Source organism: Pristiophorus japonicus, chromosome 13 (genome assembly GCF_044704955.1).
Source record: "Pristiophorus japonicus isolate sPriJap1 chromosome 13, sPriJap1.hap1, whole genome shotgun sequence".
Taxonomy (NCBI): Eukaryota; Metazoa; Chordata; class Chondrichthyes; family Pristiophoridae; genus Pristiophorus; species Pristiophorus japonicus.
Window position 1 is genome coordinate 102,546,339 of NC_091989.1, and position 18,865 is coordinate 102,565,203.

Here is an 18,865-nt window from a genome sequence, read left to right on the forward strand (position 1 = left end):
TTTGGATAAATTAAAAGCGCAAACCCGAAGACATGACCGAGGAATAGATACGGATTCTGAATCCTCCGACGATACAGGGTTGGAGGATGAAGAATTAGAGGTGCGCTTTGCCCCGTTTAAAAAAAAAACGAGTTGTAGTCAAATCAGAAGAGACTGCGGATGAGGACGGAACCAAAAAAACGAAGAAAAGGGTGTTTGCAAAATTCTTAGTTCATGATCCGGCAGACCCAGAGAAAATTGTTAAATGGTCCAAGGAGTTGCCCAATCCAAAGAAAGGGGGAGTGAAAACGTTGGACCAATTGGACCGCTTAAGAAATATATATCAACTTCATCCCTGGGATGGAGTGCAAATTTTGACCATAATGGTGCCAAAAACACAAGGAAGAAAATTGCACGACAAGGTAGAAGATGCTTTGGGGCAGAATGAGCAAGAATTAAATGCAGGATGGGAGGCGATTAAACACTGGCTGCAAGCCTTCAGTCCAGCTAAGACAGACTGGGGAAAAATTGCAGCCTGCCAACAGAAAGGAACAGAGGAGGTCCTGGAGTATGACGAGCGGTTTAGATGCACGTGGCTAGAACATTCGGGTATGAATAATACGGATGAGGAAATGGATGAACAAGTGTTTGGACCCCTGAAAGCAGCTTTCGTGGCAGATCTAAAGCCAGAACTGTCCAAAATGCTTAAGGTAGTTTTACCGGACTGGGAAGGGAGAGAAACTACCTTTGTAGCATCGGTGGAGCGATGTAACCAATTAGACAGGGATATGGGAGCTGAAGTCCGAGCTGTGCAGGCTATGGGATGGAAATCCCAGGATTCCGATAAACAGTTATTAGGAAAATTACCCGGAAAATGTCATTATTGTGGGAAAGATGGTCACTGGGCCAAGACGTGCAGGGCGAAACAGCAAGGGCACGGCCGGGGAAGAGGATGCAGCCAGGGATACAATTCAGCCAACAAAGTAGGCTTGTCACAAGATAACGACCTCATAGAAGCATTTAAGCGACTGACAATACAACAACAGAGTTACTTGGGATAGCAAAAAACGATTAGAGCCCGCCCTGGCCCCCCTCCTCGCATTAATACAACAGAGGGGAGATGGGCTATATATAACTGTGAGGGTGAGCGATAAGGATGTGGACTGTCTTTTAGACACAGGGGCGGAATTAACATGCTTATCCCTACAATATGGAGACTTTTTGCCGTTGGATGGTAGGGCACGTACAGCCTATGGAGTTGGGGGCCATAAAATGGAAATTAAAAGGACAACACCGGTACTTATAGGGCTGGGTCCACATGAACTAATCACACCGGTCTGGATAGGCCCAGTAGATCAACCCCTTTTGGGAATGGACGTTCTAATCCAAGTAGATTCATCGTTGCATTTCAAGGATGGTCAGGTGACATGGTCAATTAGAACTTTGAAGAAAGAAGAATTGAAGGAACACCCGATATGGGCTAAAGATAAGAACGATTGTGGCCTACTCCAGATGGAGCCTGCGTCATTTACCGGGACCAAGCCTCCATGCAGTATCCCATCAGTCCCACTGCCATCGCGGGAATCTTACCGGTTATTAAGCAATTGGAGAACCAAGGGGTGCTTATTAAAACGCATAGCTCCTCCAATAGCCCCGTGTAGCCGGTACAGAAATCTAATGAGACTTGGCGTTTGACCGTCGATTATAGGAAAGCTAACCAGTGTATTGATCAAAAAGCTCCTTTGGTCGCAGATCCCTCAAACCGGAACATAAATATTTCTAGGTAATAGATATGGCCAACGGATTTTGGTCGGTGCCTCTGGCACCAGAGGTTCAACAGTGGTTTGCTTTCACTGTCCAAGGACAACAGTATACTTGGACCCGGTTACCGCAGGGTTTCCACAACAGCCCTACGGTATTCCACATGGCTTTGCAAAGCCATTTGCGAGAATTACCTCCCCTGTCATCCACAGTCATCCAATATGTAGATGATATCCTGCTAGCTTCAAACACGGAAGAACAGCATGAACAAGATTTACGAGCTTTGCTGGACCACCTTTGGCTGAAAGGACATAAAGCCAGCATCAACAAAGCACAAATATCCCAAGAAGAGGTTGTATACCTGGGACAAAAGATTTCACAAGGAAATAGAGAACTTACTCAGGATAGAACTGCAGCCATTCGGGCTGCTAAAAAACCCACCACTATTCAGGAACGAAGATCCTTTTTGGGATTGTGTAACTTTTACAGAAATTAGATTGACTCCTTCACACAGCTTGCTCAGCCACTGAATGATATCTTAAAGGGGAAACGTGCCTCGAAAGAAGCCATCACCCTCACTAAGGAACAGCAAGAGGCCTTCCTGAGTTTGAAAAAGGCTTTGTGTTCGGCACCGACTCTGGGAATCCCCGATAGTGGTAAGCCATTTACCCTGTTTGTCCATGAGAAAGAAGGATACATGACAGCTATACTAATAAAGAACATGGGGATCGGCAAAGACCTATTGGCTATTATTCGGCAAAACTGGATGCGGTAGCCCTCGGATGGGGAAGTTGCCTAAGGGCCATGGAAGCTACATATCGAGCGGTAATGATCACTGCAGGTCTAGTCCTCGACCAAAAGCTGATTGTCAAGTGTCCCCACACTGTACACGCTTTGCTGTCTATGAATAGAATGTCTCAGGGAACAGCAGCTAGATGGACCCGCTGGACAGCAGTTTTGGAAGCTCCAAATCTCCATATCGTCCGGGCCAGCCCGGTTAATCCCGCAACTAAGCTCCCGATGTCAGAATCGAGGGAGCAAGAAGGGGGAGAATGTGATGAGCATGACTGCATGGAGATTTTAAAAGAAACAGAAGAAGCAGCCTTAGCAACAGTGGAGCCTCTGCACAACCCAGACCTCATCCTGTTTACAGATGGTTCCTCCTTTGTTGACAATGGTACCAGAAAAGAAGGATGGGCAGTTACAACCTTATATGGGGTAGTGGCAAAAGGATGTTTACCCTCAGGAACGTCAGCACAACAGGCTGAGTTACGGGCCCTGTCAGAAGCATGTCGAATAGCAGAAGGACAGACAGCTGATGTCTACGTGTTATGCTTTTGGAGTCGCTCATGACTTGGTCTGTTATGGCGGCAAAGAGGATTCCTCACTGCTGCTGGTACACCGATTCAAAATGGAAAAGAAGTCCGAGACTGACTAGAGGCCATACAATTACCTCAGGAAGTGTCCATCCTGAAGTGTAAGGCCCATACCAAGGAAAATATCATGGAAGCACAGGGAAATGCCCTAGCCGACCAGGCAGCTAAAGATGCCGCCTCACAGGGCGCTCCCTCAGAAGACTGAACATTACGTGGGATTTACACTGTCCTTATCACCCACAATCATCAGGACAAGTAGAGCGAATGAATCAAACTCTGAAACAACGGCTTGCCAAATATCACCAAGAAGGAAAACCATGGCCCCAGGCACTACCAATAGTGCTATGTAGCATTAGGGCAACCCCAAACAGAACTACAGGTCTCAGCCCATTTAAAATTATAACAGGAAGACCCATGTCGCTGCCAGGAACTATCGATTTACGGAAAGCTGATGTTCATTTAATGAGTGACACTTCGTTATCATATGGTCAGAACTTAACTAATGCTATTCGTTCTGTTCCCGACAGGTATAGGCATCTTGGGGTAATCCACCCGAAGGAGGACACGACATCATCCCGGGAATCTGGGTCTATGTGAAAAAGTTACATAAAGAACCTTTGGGTGCCAAGTGGGAGGGACCTTATCAAGTGTTATTGACCACCCAGACAGCTGTTAAAGTCCAAGGAAAGAAAGTCTGGATCCACGCCTCACATGTTAAACGAGCATGCATAACTGAAGCTGAAATCTAATGAGGACAATTACTTTTTGCCAAAATGTATAAATTTACTGTACTACTGACTGTAGGTATTCTAGGCATTTGCCTACTTCTTACTAGCCGACCCTCTGCACCAAAGGGAAATAGTAGATTACCCAGGGAATTACATGTAAACACCTTTTTACATATGTCATAAATTTATGCCAAACAAAGTAACATTTCTAGTTGTTGGGTGTGTGGCATATTCCTATTCACTCAAAAGAAGGGATTCCCTTGAGGCAGTTCCCTTGAATATCTCGGAAATGGCTGAGTGGATAATTAATCAAAACAAAACAGGCAATGCGTTTCAGGATACGGAAAAATGGGCACATAAATGGAAGTCAGCAGGTTACAATCTGACTACCTTTGAAGGGGAGTACCAACCGTGCTACAATAATTCCAAACGGCCCCCATTTTTTGTTATCACTAATACAACGGGGGTAGGAAGACCGGGGGAATCGGTCTGTCTGATTAGAAACATCAAAGGAGGACAAAATATGGTGTATCGTAACTGCTCCCGGAATTATAATGTAATCAAGCCACGGAACCGTCCAAACTGGGCCGATGTGGGAATTCTTAACGTAACAGGGATTCTGAATAAAAAAGATGGAAAAGGCTGGACAGGCCCCGCAATGTTGCTGACAAAGAAACAGCTAACATTCATTGCCTATAATGGCACCTATTGGGTGTGTGGCCACAAGGCCTACCCTTGGCTGCCCCAGAATTGGACGGGATCCTGCTATTTAGCCTACATTGTGCCATATATGTATCATATAAAGTCACTGTCAGAACATTTACACCGTCCTAAGAGAGCTATCACAGAAACAGAGAGCTTATTTGCCATTCTGATCCCCAGGTATGAGACCACAAAACTGGCAAGGGAATCCTTTAACATGGCATCCGTTGTGGAACGGGTAGCCAATGATACTTCAGAGGCCCTAGTTAAAATCAATGCAGAAATAGTAGCAATCCGCACAGTATCTCTACAGAATAGACTGGCCCCTGACTACATCCTGGCTGAAAAGGGTGGTACTTGCAATGAGTATTGCCTACTCAGAACTGAGTGTTGCACGTATATCCCAGATAGCTCCGAAGAAATTACCCACTTAGCGAGCATATCCAAAAAGAGGTAGAAAAACTTAAGCAACCCCCATCATTCACTTTGTGGAGCGGAGCCACTGAATGGCTAGGTTCAAAGGAACTTCATTGGTGGAAGGTTTAATTCTATTCATTGTAATTATTTTACTTTTATATTGTTTGTTTATGTTGATTAAATGTTGTTGCAACCAGGTGGCTGTAGCTGCTGTCCCACAGGTGAGACATCTTGCAGGTCCCAGAAGATCGTCTGTACGTGGCACAGGGGTATGTTATGCTTAAGGGAAGGTTGTTTACTGGTTGAATTAAGATATTGATTTGGATTAAATTGGAATTAGGTTCATTAACCTACTAAAACCAGACTTCCATTGTGGCCACGATGGAATTTGGATAGATGTAAATTTGTGTGGAAGCTACTAGTCCGGATATGTGGCGAAACACATCAATAAATTTTGGAAGGAAACTCTATTAACATGTATGAAATTATTTTGTAGAATATTTAACCAGTGATACCTGATGTTTTATGATTCAGTTTGTGAAAGAATCAGAGAGGGGATTGATAGAGAATTCAAACTCTGCTCACAGGCTGCAGAGTTGGGAAAACACAGACCCCATGTCTACGTGCAACTGAATACATTGCACTAAGTCATCAATCAACTTGACGTTTCAGGACCGTTGGCAGCAAGCCAATTAGGGGTTAACAGTATATCAATTGAGCCAATAAGGTCAAAGAAGGCGAGTTCATTTCTGTAAATTGAGCCACGTATAAAAACAGCCATGTTTTGCCATGTGTTCTCAGAAGGACAAAGGACCTGGCAATCAGCCAGAGCTTGTTGCAGCTGCAAGAATAAAATTACATTAAAACTATTACCGGAGTTCGCATCTCATTGAAAATTAAGAGATCGAACATGATGCGAGTGAAAATGGAAAATGAGCTGTTCAAACAAATTGCTTGTTCTGTATAACCCATGTAAGCGATTACTACTATCTTGCGATGCGTCGTCATATGGGGTCGGGTGTGTGTTACAACAGGCTAACAAATTGGAGATTTTGCAACCGGTCGCCTATGCGTTCAGGAGTCTGTCCAAAACCAAAAGGGCCTACAGCATGATTGAAAAAGAAGCTCTGGCGTGCGTTTACAGGGTGAAAAAAATGCACCAGTATTTGTTTGGTCTCAAGTTTGAGCTAGAAACTGATCATAAGCCGCTCATATCGCTATTCTCAGAGAGCAAAGGGATTAACACCAATGCCTCTACCGCATCCAAAGATGGGCGCTCATGCTATCGGCATACAACTATGTAATCCGCCACAGACCAGACACAGAGAACTGCGCTGATGCTCTCAGTCGTCTACCATTGCCCACCATCGGGGTGGAAATGGCACAGCCTGCAAACTTGCTCATGGTGATGGATGCATTTGAAAACGAAAAGTCACCTGTTACAGCCCGCCAGATCAGGACCTGGACCAGCCAGGATTCTTTACTGTCCCTGGTTAAAAACTGTGTCCTCCATGGGAGCTGATCCAGCGTCCCAGCGGAGATGCAGGAAGAGATTAAGTCGTTCCACATGCGCAAAGACGAAATGTCCTTGCAGGCGGACTGTCTTTTGTAGGGTAATGGCGTGGTCTTGCCCAAGAAAGGCAGAGAAACGTTCATACGTGACCTACAAAGCACCCACCCAGTCATTGTAATGATGAAAGCCATAGCCAGATCCCATTTGTGGCGGCCCGGCATCGACTCAGATTTAGAATCACGTGTGCGCCAGTGCAACACTTGCTCTCAACTGAGCAATGCACCCAGAAAGTCTCCGCTAAGTTTGTGGTCATGGCCCTCCAAACCTTGGTCTAGGATCCACGTTGACTATACGGGCCTATTTCTAGGCAAAATGTTCTTTGTTGTTGCGGACGCTTATTCAAAATGGATTGAACGTGTAATAAAGTCTGTAATCATGTCCACCACCACTATCGAAAGCCTATGAGCTATGTTTGCCACACACGGCCTGCCTGATGTCCGAGTCAGTGACAATAGGCCGTGTTTCACCAATGCTGAATTCAAGGAATTCATGATCCACAATGGGATCAAGCACGTCACATCTGCCCCGTTCAAGCCCGCATCCAACGGCCAGGCAGAACGGGCAGTTCAAACCATCAAGCAAAGCTTGAAACGCACGTCAGAAGGCTTTGTGCAGACACGATTGTCCCGAGTCCTGCTCAGCTACCACACCGGACCCACTCGCTCACCGGGGTTCCCCAAGCTAAGCAGCTCATGAAAAGGGTACTCAAAACAAGGCTCTCTCTTGTCCACCCTGACCTTCCTTATCAAGTTGAGGGCAGGTGGCATCAACAAAGCATGTACCATGATCGCACAAACTTGTCACGCGATATTGAGGTCAATGACCCTGTGTTTTTACTCAATTATGGACATGGTCCCAAATGGCTTACTGGCACGGTAATTGCCAAAGAAGGGAGTAGGGTGTTTCAGGTCAAACTGGCCAATGGACTAACGTGCAGAAAGCATTTGGACCAAACCAAATTGCGGTTCACTAACAGCAACCCGAAGAGGACACCACCAACTTCGACCCTTCAACATACACACGTGATAACCAACATCACGATTGACCACAAAGCCGAACTCACCATCCCTAACAGCCTGGCAAGGCCAGCTATCTGAAGCCCAGTGAAAAACCAAGCAACTCACCCTCACCTGCATTTGTACGAAGACGATCGACAAGGGGGCGAAAAGCCCCAAATCGTCTCACCCTGTAAATAAGTGTACTATTGACTTTACGAGGGAGTGATGTTCTGTATGTAACCCTTGGCAACCTGCATTACACCACCACCAGAGGGCCTACCTGTTGGGAGTCCCAAGGGATCCCAGCTTCCCTTGAGAGCACTGTATATAAGCAGGCCTCCCACACTGTACCTGCACTCTGGAGTCTTATTAAAGGAGTTAAGGTCACACTTACTCATTGTATTCAGTACTCATCCTTTATTATGAGCATAATACCTTCCATTGAAGTATATACCATTTAATGATGCCAAACTCCCTTGTTGTCTATTTCCCAGCCCTTGTTTCCTCTGTCTTGCAAATTCACTTTCTACCTTTCTGCTGCCCATTTTCAGCTTTGCTTCTCTCCCGACTGAATGTATTCTCTGGTTCCCATCCCGCTGCCAAGCTAGTTTAAACCCTCCCCAACAGCACTAGCAAACTCTCCTGTGAGGATGCTGCTCACGGTTCTGTTGAGGTGGAAACTATTCGGCTTGTACAGGTTCTATCTCCCCGAGAAGTGGTCCCAATGCCTCAGGAATCAAAAGCCCTTCCACCTGCACCATCTCTCCAGCCATTATCCTCCTATTTCTGTATGCACGACCACGTGACAACAGCAGTAACCCAGAGGTTACTACCTTTGAGGTCCTACTTTTTAGTCTCTCTCGTAGCTCCCTAAACTCTGCCTGCAGGACCTCATCCCTCTTTCTACCTATGCCATTGGCACCGATATGGATGTGACCTGTGAGTCTTCACCCTCACCCCCCCAGAATATTTTACAGCCATTTGGTGACATCCTTGACCCTGGCACCAGGGAGGCAACATACCATCCTGGAGTCATGTCTGCAGCTGCAGAAATGCCTGTCTGCTCCCCTGACTATAGAATGCCCTACCACTATTGCTCTTCAATTCTTCGTCCTCCCACCCTGTGCTTCTGAGCCACCCATGGTGCCATGGGCTTGGCTCTGCCTGCATCCCCCAGAGGCACCATCACCCTCACTAGTACTCAGAACAGAATACTGGTTAGAGACCGAGATGAACTCAGGGGCCTCATGCTCTACCTCCCTAGTCCTCCTCTTCTGTCTGATGGTCACCCATTCCCTCTTTGCCTGCAACACTTTTAAGCTGCGGGGTGACTACCTCCAGAAACTATGAATGGGAATCACTTAAAAAATACAAGAACACATGAAATAAATGTTTAAAAATACATATTTAAAATTCATTAAAATGTCATTTAATTAAATATTTTAAACAAAAATTTAATTTTGGGGAAAAAAATATGGAGCTGACATTGGTCCTAGACTTGGGTGGGGGTTTTGCGGAATTGCTATGAGGTAGCGTCTTGCTCCAGCTGGAATGCACCGCTCATCTGCATATAGTAATAATGATGTCATCACCATGTGCAGCATCCCGTTACCGCCCCAGAAGTGAAATTCAGCCGGGTACCCTCATTTCCTGCCTGGCTGCCACAACAACCGCTTCAGCTGTCATGTTGGAGATGGGAGTCGGCTGGAGGAGTGCTATTTAAAGGCATCATCTTGAGAAAAGAAATTGTCGGCCATTACTCTTTGCCGCTTGCTGACAAATAGGCGGAGTGGCTGGTGAACAGGTCACAGTGATATTGACTTCAAAGACTGTTCTGGCTCCCAACTATTTCCCTGTATTATTCAGAGCAGATTTCAAATCATAACATTTATCTTTTTTCAAGGGGGGTCTGTTGGCACTCAACCTCCTACTCCGATGTCACCATTGGAGGATGCTTAGACAATGACAAAGGTGGAGACAAATTCAGAGAAAAAGGCATAGAGAAAAGCAGAGAGAAAAGCATTGAGACAGCAGGGAGGAGGACATTGGGCAAGACAGAAAGAAGCACAGGGAAAAGCACAAGGAGAGGTACAGGGAGAAGCAGAGGGAGACGCAAAGGGGGCAGCACAGAGAGAAATGCAGCAAAATGTGGCCAGATGGAGTAGGTCCACCAGGGCTGGCAATAGACCTTACCCTCCCAGGGTATTCCAGCAGCAGTTCTCCTACATCAATTTCTCTGAGAAACAGTATGTTCAAAGGTAGTGCTTCAGCAAGGATGTGGTCACAGAGTGCTTCCATCTGCTGCAACCAGTCCTTCAGCTGCAGACCAGGGTGATAACGGCTCTCTCAATGGCAGTCAAGGTCACCATCGCACTCAATTTATATGCCAATGGATCCTTCCATGGAGCGACAGGAGACATCTCCAATATCTCCCAGTTTGTCATCCATTGTTCCATCTGTGAGGTCACAGATGCTCTGTACAGAAGGAGGAGGGACTACATCTCCTTCCCCATGACCAGCGAGAAGCAGCACGAGTGTGCATGTGGCTTTGCCAGGATAAGGGACTTCCTAATAGTGCAGGGTGCCATTGGCTTCACCCATATCACTTTACGGGTACTGCATCACAATCCTGAGGTCTTCTGTAACCATAAACACTTCCACTTACTGAATGGGCAACTGGTCTGCGACAGCACATGCAGACTTCTCAGTGCCAATGGACACTATCCTGGCAGCAGCTGCAATGTCGTCATCCTGCAACAGACCAGTGTGCCAACTCTGTTCCAGCCACCAAATCAAGCTCGTATCTGGTTGCTCGGAGACACGGCTCTCCGCTCTCCATCGGCTTCTAACTCCTGCCCAGCACTCATACTTTGAGAGCCATGCCGCCACCTGGACCATCATTGCGCAGACCATCGGAGTGCTGAAGCAATGGTTCCACTGCCTTGACCTCTCAGGAGTAGTCCTCCAGTACTCACCTGAGCGGGTGTCCCTATTCATCATCATCTGCTGCATGCTGTACAACCTGGCCATCATGAGGGCACAGCCATTGCCACCAAGCATAGATCCACCACCTGAGGAGGAGGAAGAGGAGCAGGAGACGGAGCAGCAACAACAGCAACAGAGGAGGCAACGAGCCCATTGCGATTCTGCAAGAGAGGTTCGTGACCGTCTCATCAGAGTTCAGTTCCAGTGAATTCTGTCCCACTTCTCTGTTCCTCTGAATGTCTCCACAGCCACATCCATTTTGCGTTCCATTCAAAAGCCCAGAAACTGAAATGAGACACAACAGCAAAGAATAAACATTCCAATCCAAATATATATCAGAACAACAAACGCTTACATAATGTATTTACGAATCAACCTTCTGCATTTCCTTATATCTCCTCTTTGTTTTAACTATTCCAGTGCTCCTTCCCAGTGTGTCCCCTGTGGCTGCAACATGGCTGGTGGAAGGTTGCTGTGTGCCACAGACTACAGATGGCCTTGCAGGACGCCCTCGACCAGTTCTGGGCCTGGAAGGCCCGGACGTAGACTGCACCAGTGCAGGCTGGGCGGCAGCAGTCTGGGGCTGGCTGGGTAATGGACAGCAATAGGAGCAATGGTGGAGTGGCAGTGGTGGGCTCAGGAATGCTGGTCTGCTGTGTATGGAGAAAGAGTCAGACTGAACACTGTGAGCTCAAAGTGATGTGTGACTTTAGTCTTTTATTGCAGGTCTCCAGAGTGCCCCTCCAACCTGTGAAGCACTCTTAAATACCTGTGCTCCCAAGGGATTATGATATCCCTTGGGACTCCGGGGAATGAGCCCACTCGTGACTGTACAGAGTATATACAAGTCCAGATACGTAACAACATAGCCCCCTAAAGTCAAACTGTAACTATTTACAATGTGAGTTGATCTGTGGCCCTTCTTGCCCTGGTTGATCGTCTCAGTGTGAAGGCTGGTGTTGTTGAGTCATTTGTTGGGCCCTCGCTGGGCTGCTGTGCAGCTGGCCTTGCTAGGCTGCCTGGTGTGTTGCGCCCTGCAGGGCTGCTGTAGATGATGGGTTCTGCTCCGTGGTCAACTGTGGCATCGGTTGCCACTGGTGTGTGTGTTGGGGGATCAAGAAAGGTAGGGTCCAAGGTGGGTTGCTCAGGGTAGTACGTGAATCTGAGTTTGATTTGGTCCAAGTGTTTCCGGTGAATGAGTCCATTTGAAAGTTTGATCCGAAACACCCTGCTCCCCTCTTTGGCCACGACAGTGCCGGGAAGCCACTTGCAACCTTGATCTTGACCTTGACCTTGTTAATACAAATACAGAATCATTGACTTTAATCTCGCGTGACACATTTGCGCTATCATGGTATGCACTTTGTTGAAGCCGCCTGCTCTCTACCTGTTCATGTAGATCAGGGTGAACTAAAGAGAGCCTTGTCTTAAGTGCTCTTTTCATGAGCAGTTCAGCAGGTGGGATCCCAGTGAGTGAGTGTGGTCTCGTGCGGTAGCTAAGCAAGACTCGAGATAGGCGAGTCTGCAGTTAGCCTTCAGTTACCCTCTTCAAGCCTTGCTTGATGGTTTGCACTGCTCTCTCTGCCTGACCATTGGATGCTGGCTTAAACGGGGCAGATGTGACATGTTTGATCCCGTTAAGGGTCATAAATTCTTTAAACTCAGCACTGGTAAAACATGGCCTGTTGTCGCTCACCAGGACATCGGGTAAGCCATGTGTGGCAAACATGGCCCGCAGGCTTTCAGTGGTGGCAGCGGATGTGCTAGCCGACATTATCTCACATTCAATCCACTTGGCGTACTCGTCTACAACCACAAGGAACATTTTACCCAAGAATGGACCTGCATAGTTGATGTGTACCCTAGACCACGGTTTGGAGGGCCAAGACCATAAACTTAGCGGCGCCTCCCTGGGTACATTGCTTAACTGCGAGCATGTATTACATCTGTGAACTCAGGACTTTTAAATACAAGTCGATGCCGGGCCACCACACATGGGATCTGGCTATAGCTTTCATCATTACGATGCCTGGGTGGGTACTGATGAAGGTGTCTCTGCCCTTCTTGGGACCACTTCTCCATTGCCCCACAGAAGGCAGTCTGCCTGTATAAACCTTTCATCTTTGCGCCACTGGTACGGCTTTATCTCTTCCTGCATTTCCACTGGACCAGCTCCCGTGAAGCACACAGCTTTTGACTAGAGATAATAAGGGGTCCTGGCTTGTCCAGGTTTTGATCTGCTGGGCAGTGACAGGTGATTGCTCACTCTCAAATGCTTCCATAACCATGACTAGATCTGCGGGCTGCACCATTTCCACCCCCGTGGTGGACAATGGCAGCCTACTGAGAGCATCGGCGCAGTTTTCTGTGCCTGGCCTGTGGCGGATGGTGTAATTGAATGCCGACAACGTGAGTGCCCATCTCTGGATGCGGGCCGATGCATTGGTATTTATCCCTTTGCTCCCGGAAAACAGGGATATAAGTGGCTTATGGTCAGCTTCCAATTCGAATTTACCCCAAACAGGTATTTATGCATTTTCTTTACCCCATAGACACACGCTAACGCTTCTTTTTCAATCATGCTGTAGGCTCTCTCGGCCTTAGTCAGACTCCTGGATGCATAAGCAACCGGTTGCAGTTTCCCAAAATTATTAGCTTGTTGCAATACACACCCAAGCCATATGATGATGCGTCACATGCTAGTACCAAATGCTTACATGGATCATACAACACAAGCAATTTGTTTGAGCATAACAATTTTCTCGCTTTTACAAAGGCATTTTCTTGGCTTTTGCCCCAAACCCATTCACTCCCTTTTTGTAGCAAGACATGTAGTGGTTCTAGCAGGGTGCTGAGACCCAGTAAGTAGTTACCAAAATAGTTCGAGAGTCCCAGAAATGACCACAGCTCTGTCACGTTCTGTGGCCTCGGTGCATTCTCGACTGCCTCCGTCTTCGTGTTAGTGGGCCTGATGCCGTCCGCCATAATCCTCCTTCCCAGGAACTCCACTTCAGGCACCAGGAAAACGCACTTCAAGCGTGTTAGTCGGCTCAACTGCGTGGGGCTCAGGTTAAGAACCTCCTCCAGGTTCTGCAGATGCTTGACTGTGTTCCGACCTGTGACCAAGATGTCGTCCAGGAAGACCACAGTGTGCGGAACCGACTTCAGTAAACTTTCCATGTTTCTCTGGAATATCGCCACCACTGATCGGATTCCAAATGGGCACCTGTTATAAACAAAAAGACCTTTGTGCATGTTGATGCAGGTGAGGGCCTTCGATGATTCCTCCAGTTCCTGTGTCATGTAGGCTGAGGTCAGATCCAGCTTCGTGAACGTCTTTCCTCTCGCCAGCGTTGCAAAGAGGTCGTCAGCTTTTGGAAGTGAGTATTGGTCCTGCAGGGAGAAACGATTGATAGTTACTTTGTAATCGCCACAGATTCTGACGCTGCTGTCTCCCTTGAGGACTGGGACAGTAGGACTGGCTCACTCGCTGAACTCGATCGGTGAGATGATGCCGGTCGAGCTCGATTTCTACCCTTTCTCTCATCATGTACGGTACTGCTCTCGCCTTGTGATGGATGGGTCATGCCCCTGGAATTAGGTGGATCTGCACTTTTGTTCCTTGGAATTTCCCGATGCCTGGTTCGAACAGCGAAGGAAATTTGTTTAAGACCTGGGCACACAAAGTGTCGTTAGCAGGCAATAGTGCTCGGATGTCATCCCAGTTCCAGCGTATCTTTCCCAGCCAGCTCCTGGCGAGCAGCATGGGAAATCGCCCGGTACGACCCAGAGTGATAGCTTGAGCAGCACTCCATCGTAGGAGACCTTTACGGTAGCACTGCCGATTACAAGAATCAGTTCTGTCGTGTAAGTTCTTAGTTTTGTGTGAATTGGAGTTAAGACTGGCCGTGAGGCCTTGTTGCACCACAACCTTTCGAAAGTCTTTTTGCCCTTGATGAACTGGCTTGTGCCCGTGTCCAATGACACCGGGAGTCCATTTAGTTCAACGTTCAGCATTAGGGGACAATTCGTGGTGAATGTGTGCACCCCATGTACATGTGCCTCCTCTGTTTCGTCGTGATCGTCCGTGGATCCGTCCTCCTCTGCAATGTGGTGGTTTGCAGGTTTAGCAGGCCTAGCAGCTCACCTGTCCACTTGGTGGAGGTGTCCTATTGTTCCACAGCCCTTGCAAAAGTATCCTTTAAATCGGCTTGAATAGAAACGATGATCACCCCCGCAGCGCCAGCAAGATGTTAATGGCCTTGCATTCATCACCCTTGATGGTGGACTCTGAGACCTCTGCAGACGTGCAGCTGCAGGTATGTGTGACCTGCCCCCTCCGTTACGATTCGAAAACAACATCACTTTGTTCAGAGTATTTGTAGCAGCACTTGTGTGCTGAGAGATTTGCTTCGTATTGTCACTGATGGCAATGAACACCTGGGCTATCGCTATGGCCTTACTCAAGGTTGGGGTCTCTACAGTCAAAGGTTTGCGAAGTACGGTTTCGTGGCCAATGCCAAGTACAAAAAAGTCTCTGAGCATGTACTGCAAATGTCCTTTAAATTCACAATTTCCTGCAAGACGTCTTCGCTCGGCGACATAACTCGCCACTTCCTGGCCTTCAGATGTTTTGTAGGTGTAGAATCGGTACCTCGCCATCAGAACGCTTTCCTTTGGGTTCAAATGCTCTCGGACCAGTGTGCACAAATCGTTGTATGATTTCTCCATGAGTTTCACTGGAGTGAGCAGATTCTTCATGAGGCCATACGTTGGTGCCCCACAGACGGTGAGGAGGATCGTGTTACGTTTGGCAGCGCTCTCTTCCCCATCCAGCTCATTGGCCACGAAGTTTTGGTTGAGTCGCTCCACAAAGATTCCCACTCATCTCCCTCCGAGAATTTCTCCAGGATGCCCACTGTTCTCTGCAACTTTGGGTTCGCTATCTGTATCTCATCACCAGTTGTAGTGTATGGAGAAAGAGTCAGACTGAAGACTGTGAGCTTAAAGTGATGTGTGACCATAGTTTTTTATTGCTGGTCTCGAGTGCCTCTCCAACCTGTGAAGCACTCTTAAATACCTGTGCTCCTAAGGGATTATGAGATCCCTTGGGACTCCAGGGAATGAGCCCTCTGGTGGCTGTACAGAGTATATACAAGTCCAGATACAATACACTGTCATCCTGAGAGAGGACAACTGGTTCCTGCTCCACTGACCCAGTGCCATTCCCCTGGGGGAGCATCTCAGCATCCTCACCAATTTGCTGGAGCACAGTTTGGTGGGCTACTGTGAGACCGTGAGGTCCGCGGTGGACTGTGGTGGACTCAGCGGCGATGGCAGCAGTGGGAGCACATGTGGTATCCAGCTGAGACTGCATGGGAGCAGGCTGACCATGCATGGCATCAAGCTAACACTGCATGAGAGCAGTCTGAGACTTGATGCCAGCACTCACTGACTGCATGTCAGCACCAAGACGTTGCGTGGCATCAACCTGAGAGTGCAGGAGAGCAGTCTGAGCTTCGAAGCCACCAACTATTATGTGCATTACTGCACATTGACATTGTGTTATTTCTGCCTGTGCTGCAATGGAAGCAGCCACTTCACCCATGACACACGTCATGACGTTTGGATCGTCAAGGTCTCTCTGTCAGTCCACCATTATCTGCAGACTGGCAATGATGGGCTCCATGGTGTGTGCAGAGCTCTGTGCAATGTTGGAGGTGGACTGCACCATGCTCTGTAGCACTGCTGATTGGCTATCAGCCACACTTGCCTTTGCACCTACGATGTCAGCGTACATGGCCATCGCCCTCTGTGTGATTTTCTCTTTTCCCTTGGCCTTTCTGCAACCCTTAAGGTTCCGATGCATCACCCAGTGCAGATCCCTCTACTAGTCTAACCCCTAAGGAACACATAGTGTCACTATCTGAGCTTCTGCCTGTGGGTGAGAGAAGAAATGATGCAGTGCTTGGATCCCCCTCTTCCTGCTCTTCCTCTCCCTCCACAATGTCATGAGGTGGGTGGGAGAGGGGGGCGGGGGGTGGGGGGGGGGAGGGATCTTAAGTGAAGGTTGGACTGCTTGTGCCTGGTTAGCTGAAAGCATAAATGACACAAGACTCGCATTAAGTTGAAGGCAGTGGGCAGGAGCTGGAATTTGATAAAGCATTCTGATGTGGGGGGAGGTGGTATGAGAGAAGGAGAGTGAATAAAGATACAGTTGTTGCCCCCAGCAGGGTCGAAGTCTCTGCCGGCCATGGCACCCACGACCTGTGGACCAATGAGCACTAGCAGTCGCTCCTCAAGGCCAGAGTGGGGCTGTGGTTCAGGTTCCCCTCCTCCAGTCCTCTGCTGCTCCCGTCTGTTATGTGCCATCTTGGCCTGTAAAAGAAAGGATCTTGTGTGAGTAAGAGTCTGCCATGGTTGAATAGCTGTGAATGTAGACAAGGTATGAGATGAGGATGTGTGTTTAAGTATCTGCAGATGCTTGGTGGTTGAGTGGTGTAGAAGAAATTGTTTGCACAGTGTGCCCTGACAGAGGTTGAGAGGCTGCAATGGAGGACGTGTGGAAGATTGTACTCACCTTCACCAACCGACATGGGTCGTTGAATTCTTTGTGGCACTTTGTGAGGCTTCTCTGCACCTAGTGCTCGCCAACACCTCCTGGACTACCTTTTGCCATATAGCACGGAAAACTTGCGGTGATGGCCTTCTTTCCGACGCAGGGAACAGGGACTTCCTCCTGGTCTCAAGTGCCTCTGCCAATGGCTCCAGAGCCACATTGGTGAATCTTGTAGCCCTCTCCCTTGAAGGGGATTTCCAGCAGCCATTTCACAACTTTCCTCACCTCCAGAGATGAGTGACTGACTTCAGCAATGCTGAAAATGAGCAGCAGCAGGTTTAAATGAAAGCCCCTTTAAGAGCCAGGTGGAGCTGGCATCAAGGATATTGCTGAATGGAACTCAGCCGAAATTGGGTAAGTGGCCGTGAATAACGCATCTGCAGCGCCCAGCTGAGGCCATTTGCGCCTCATTTTCTGTCCCCCTTCACTCCTGGGGTGAAAACGCCCAAATTGCCACAAGGCAACTCACCGGGCGCTAAAATTTCTCAAAGAAAAAAATAATGCCCCAAATGGGGCGCTACCGAACTTCACCCACATGTTTTAACGGGGCTAAAAATAAACTTACCTTACTGGACAGGGCTCTTAATGTATAAATGAGTGATTACATTTTTTTCTATTTGTTAAAACTCATTCTGGTAAAAGCAAGCCTTGAGCCTGGTTTTACCAGGCGCAAGAATTTCAAGGGCATTCGCTGAACAGAAGTTGGAAAATATCCCAACTCTCCATACACCGAGGCCCATTTCTTTCGGATTGGTACAATCTTTCAAGGGAATTCTTGACAGGACGCGTGCTCTGTGTTTTTGCGCTTACACTTTGCATGCCTACATCCGGAACTTGCGCGGCCCTTATAGGCGCGTGCACATTTTGTATCCACCCATTGGGGCCACAAATTACGCCTTTATAGATTTAGCGTATGTGTGTGCACACATGGATACTTATGTACTCACTCGTGTGTGTTGGTCTGTGTGCTTATTTCTATTTGTGTTCTTTAACATTTCAAGTGCATTTTTCTAATCTATCCTTTATGCAGTCAGTGTTATAAAGGGATTACCCATGCACTGACTGCTCTCATCAGGCACTGTATACTGTTAAACTGCTGCTTGAATGCAACCTGGGAGCATGTTTTACGTGAAAGTTCCCCTTCTGTGATAGCATAATTATTCTCTACCCTGTGGCCTGCTCATGGTGCGGATGAAATTGAATGGCAAGATATCTCACTAGAAATTCTTTATGAAATACAGTCGTTAGGTGCGTAAAAGCTGCAGTCCTAAGGTGTATAACATCGTGACAATGGACAATTTTAAGCAGCAGCATTCCTACTGATATTGTCACAATTAAAAGTTGATTGAATAAAATATGCTTCACTTTAACCAATATTTTTGACATTTTAGACAGTTGTCCACAACTTACATATTGGAAGCCCATATGATCAATATTACAGTATGCAGTACATGAAATTAAGTTAAATGTCAGGGATATCGACTGTACTGAAACTTGTGTGTAGATGAATAAATGAAACATTCGGAAATCTATTTAGGAGTGCACTCTACACTTAGCATAACATAGGAAACTGAGGAGCAAAGAAACAATTCAGCCACCTTAAGGTGATGCGATTCCAGATTCCAGTTGATAACGGGGTTAGGGAAGGTTACAATGGAAATAGCAAACATAATTTCTGTTTAATGTAAGCGTCGTCTGTCCCTGAAATTACACTGAAATATGAGGTT

At 47.4% G+C, this 18,865-nt stretch overlaps 1 long non-coding RNA gene across 1 annotated transcript in view; it reads right to left on the reverse strand.

Annotated features, from left to right (window-relative positions):
- Positions 1 to 18,865, reverse strand: part of LOC139278719 (uncharacterized) — a 44,810-nt gene that overhangs the window by 15,671 nt on the left and 10,274 nt on the right. The window contains exon 5 of the long non-coding RNA XR_011596340.1: positions 10,510 to 10,804. This is a non-coding gene — a long non-coding RNA (uncharacterized lncRNA). The remainder of the gene's footprint in view (positions 1 to 10,509; positions 10,805 to 18,865) is intronic.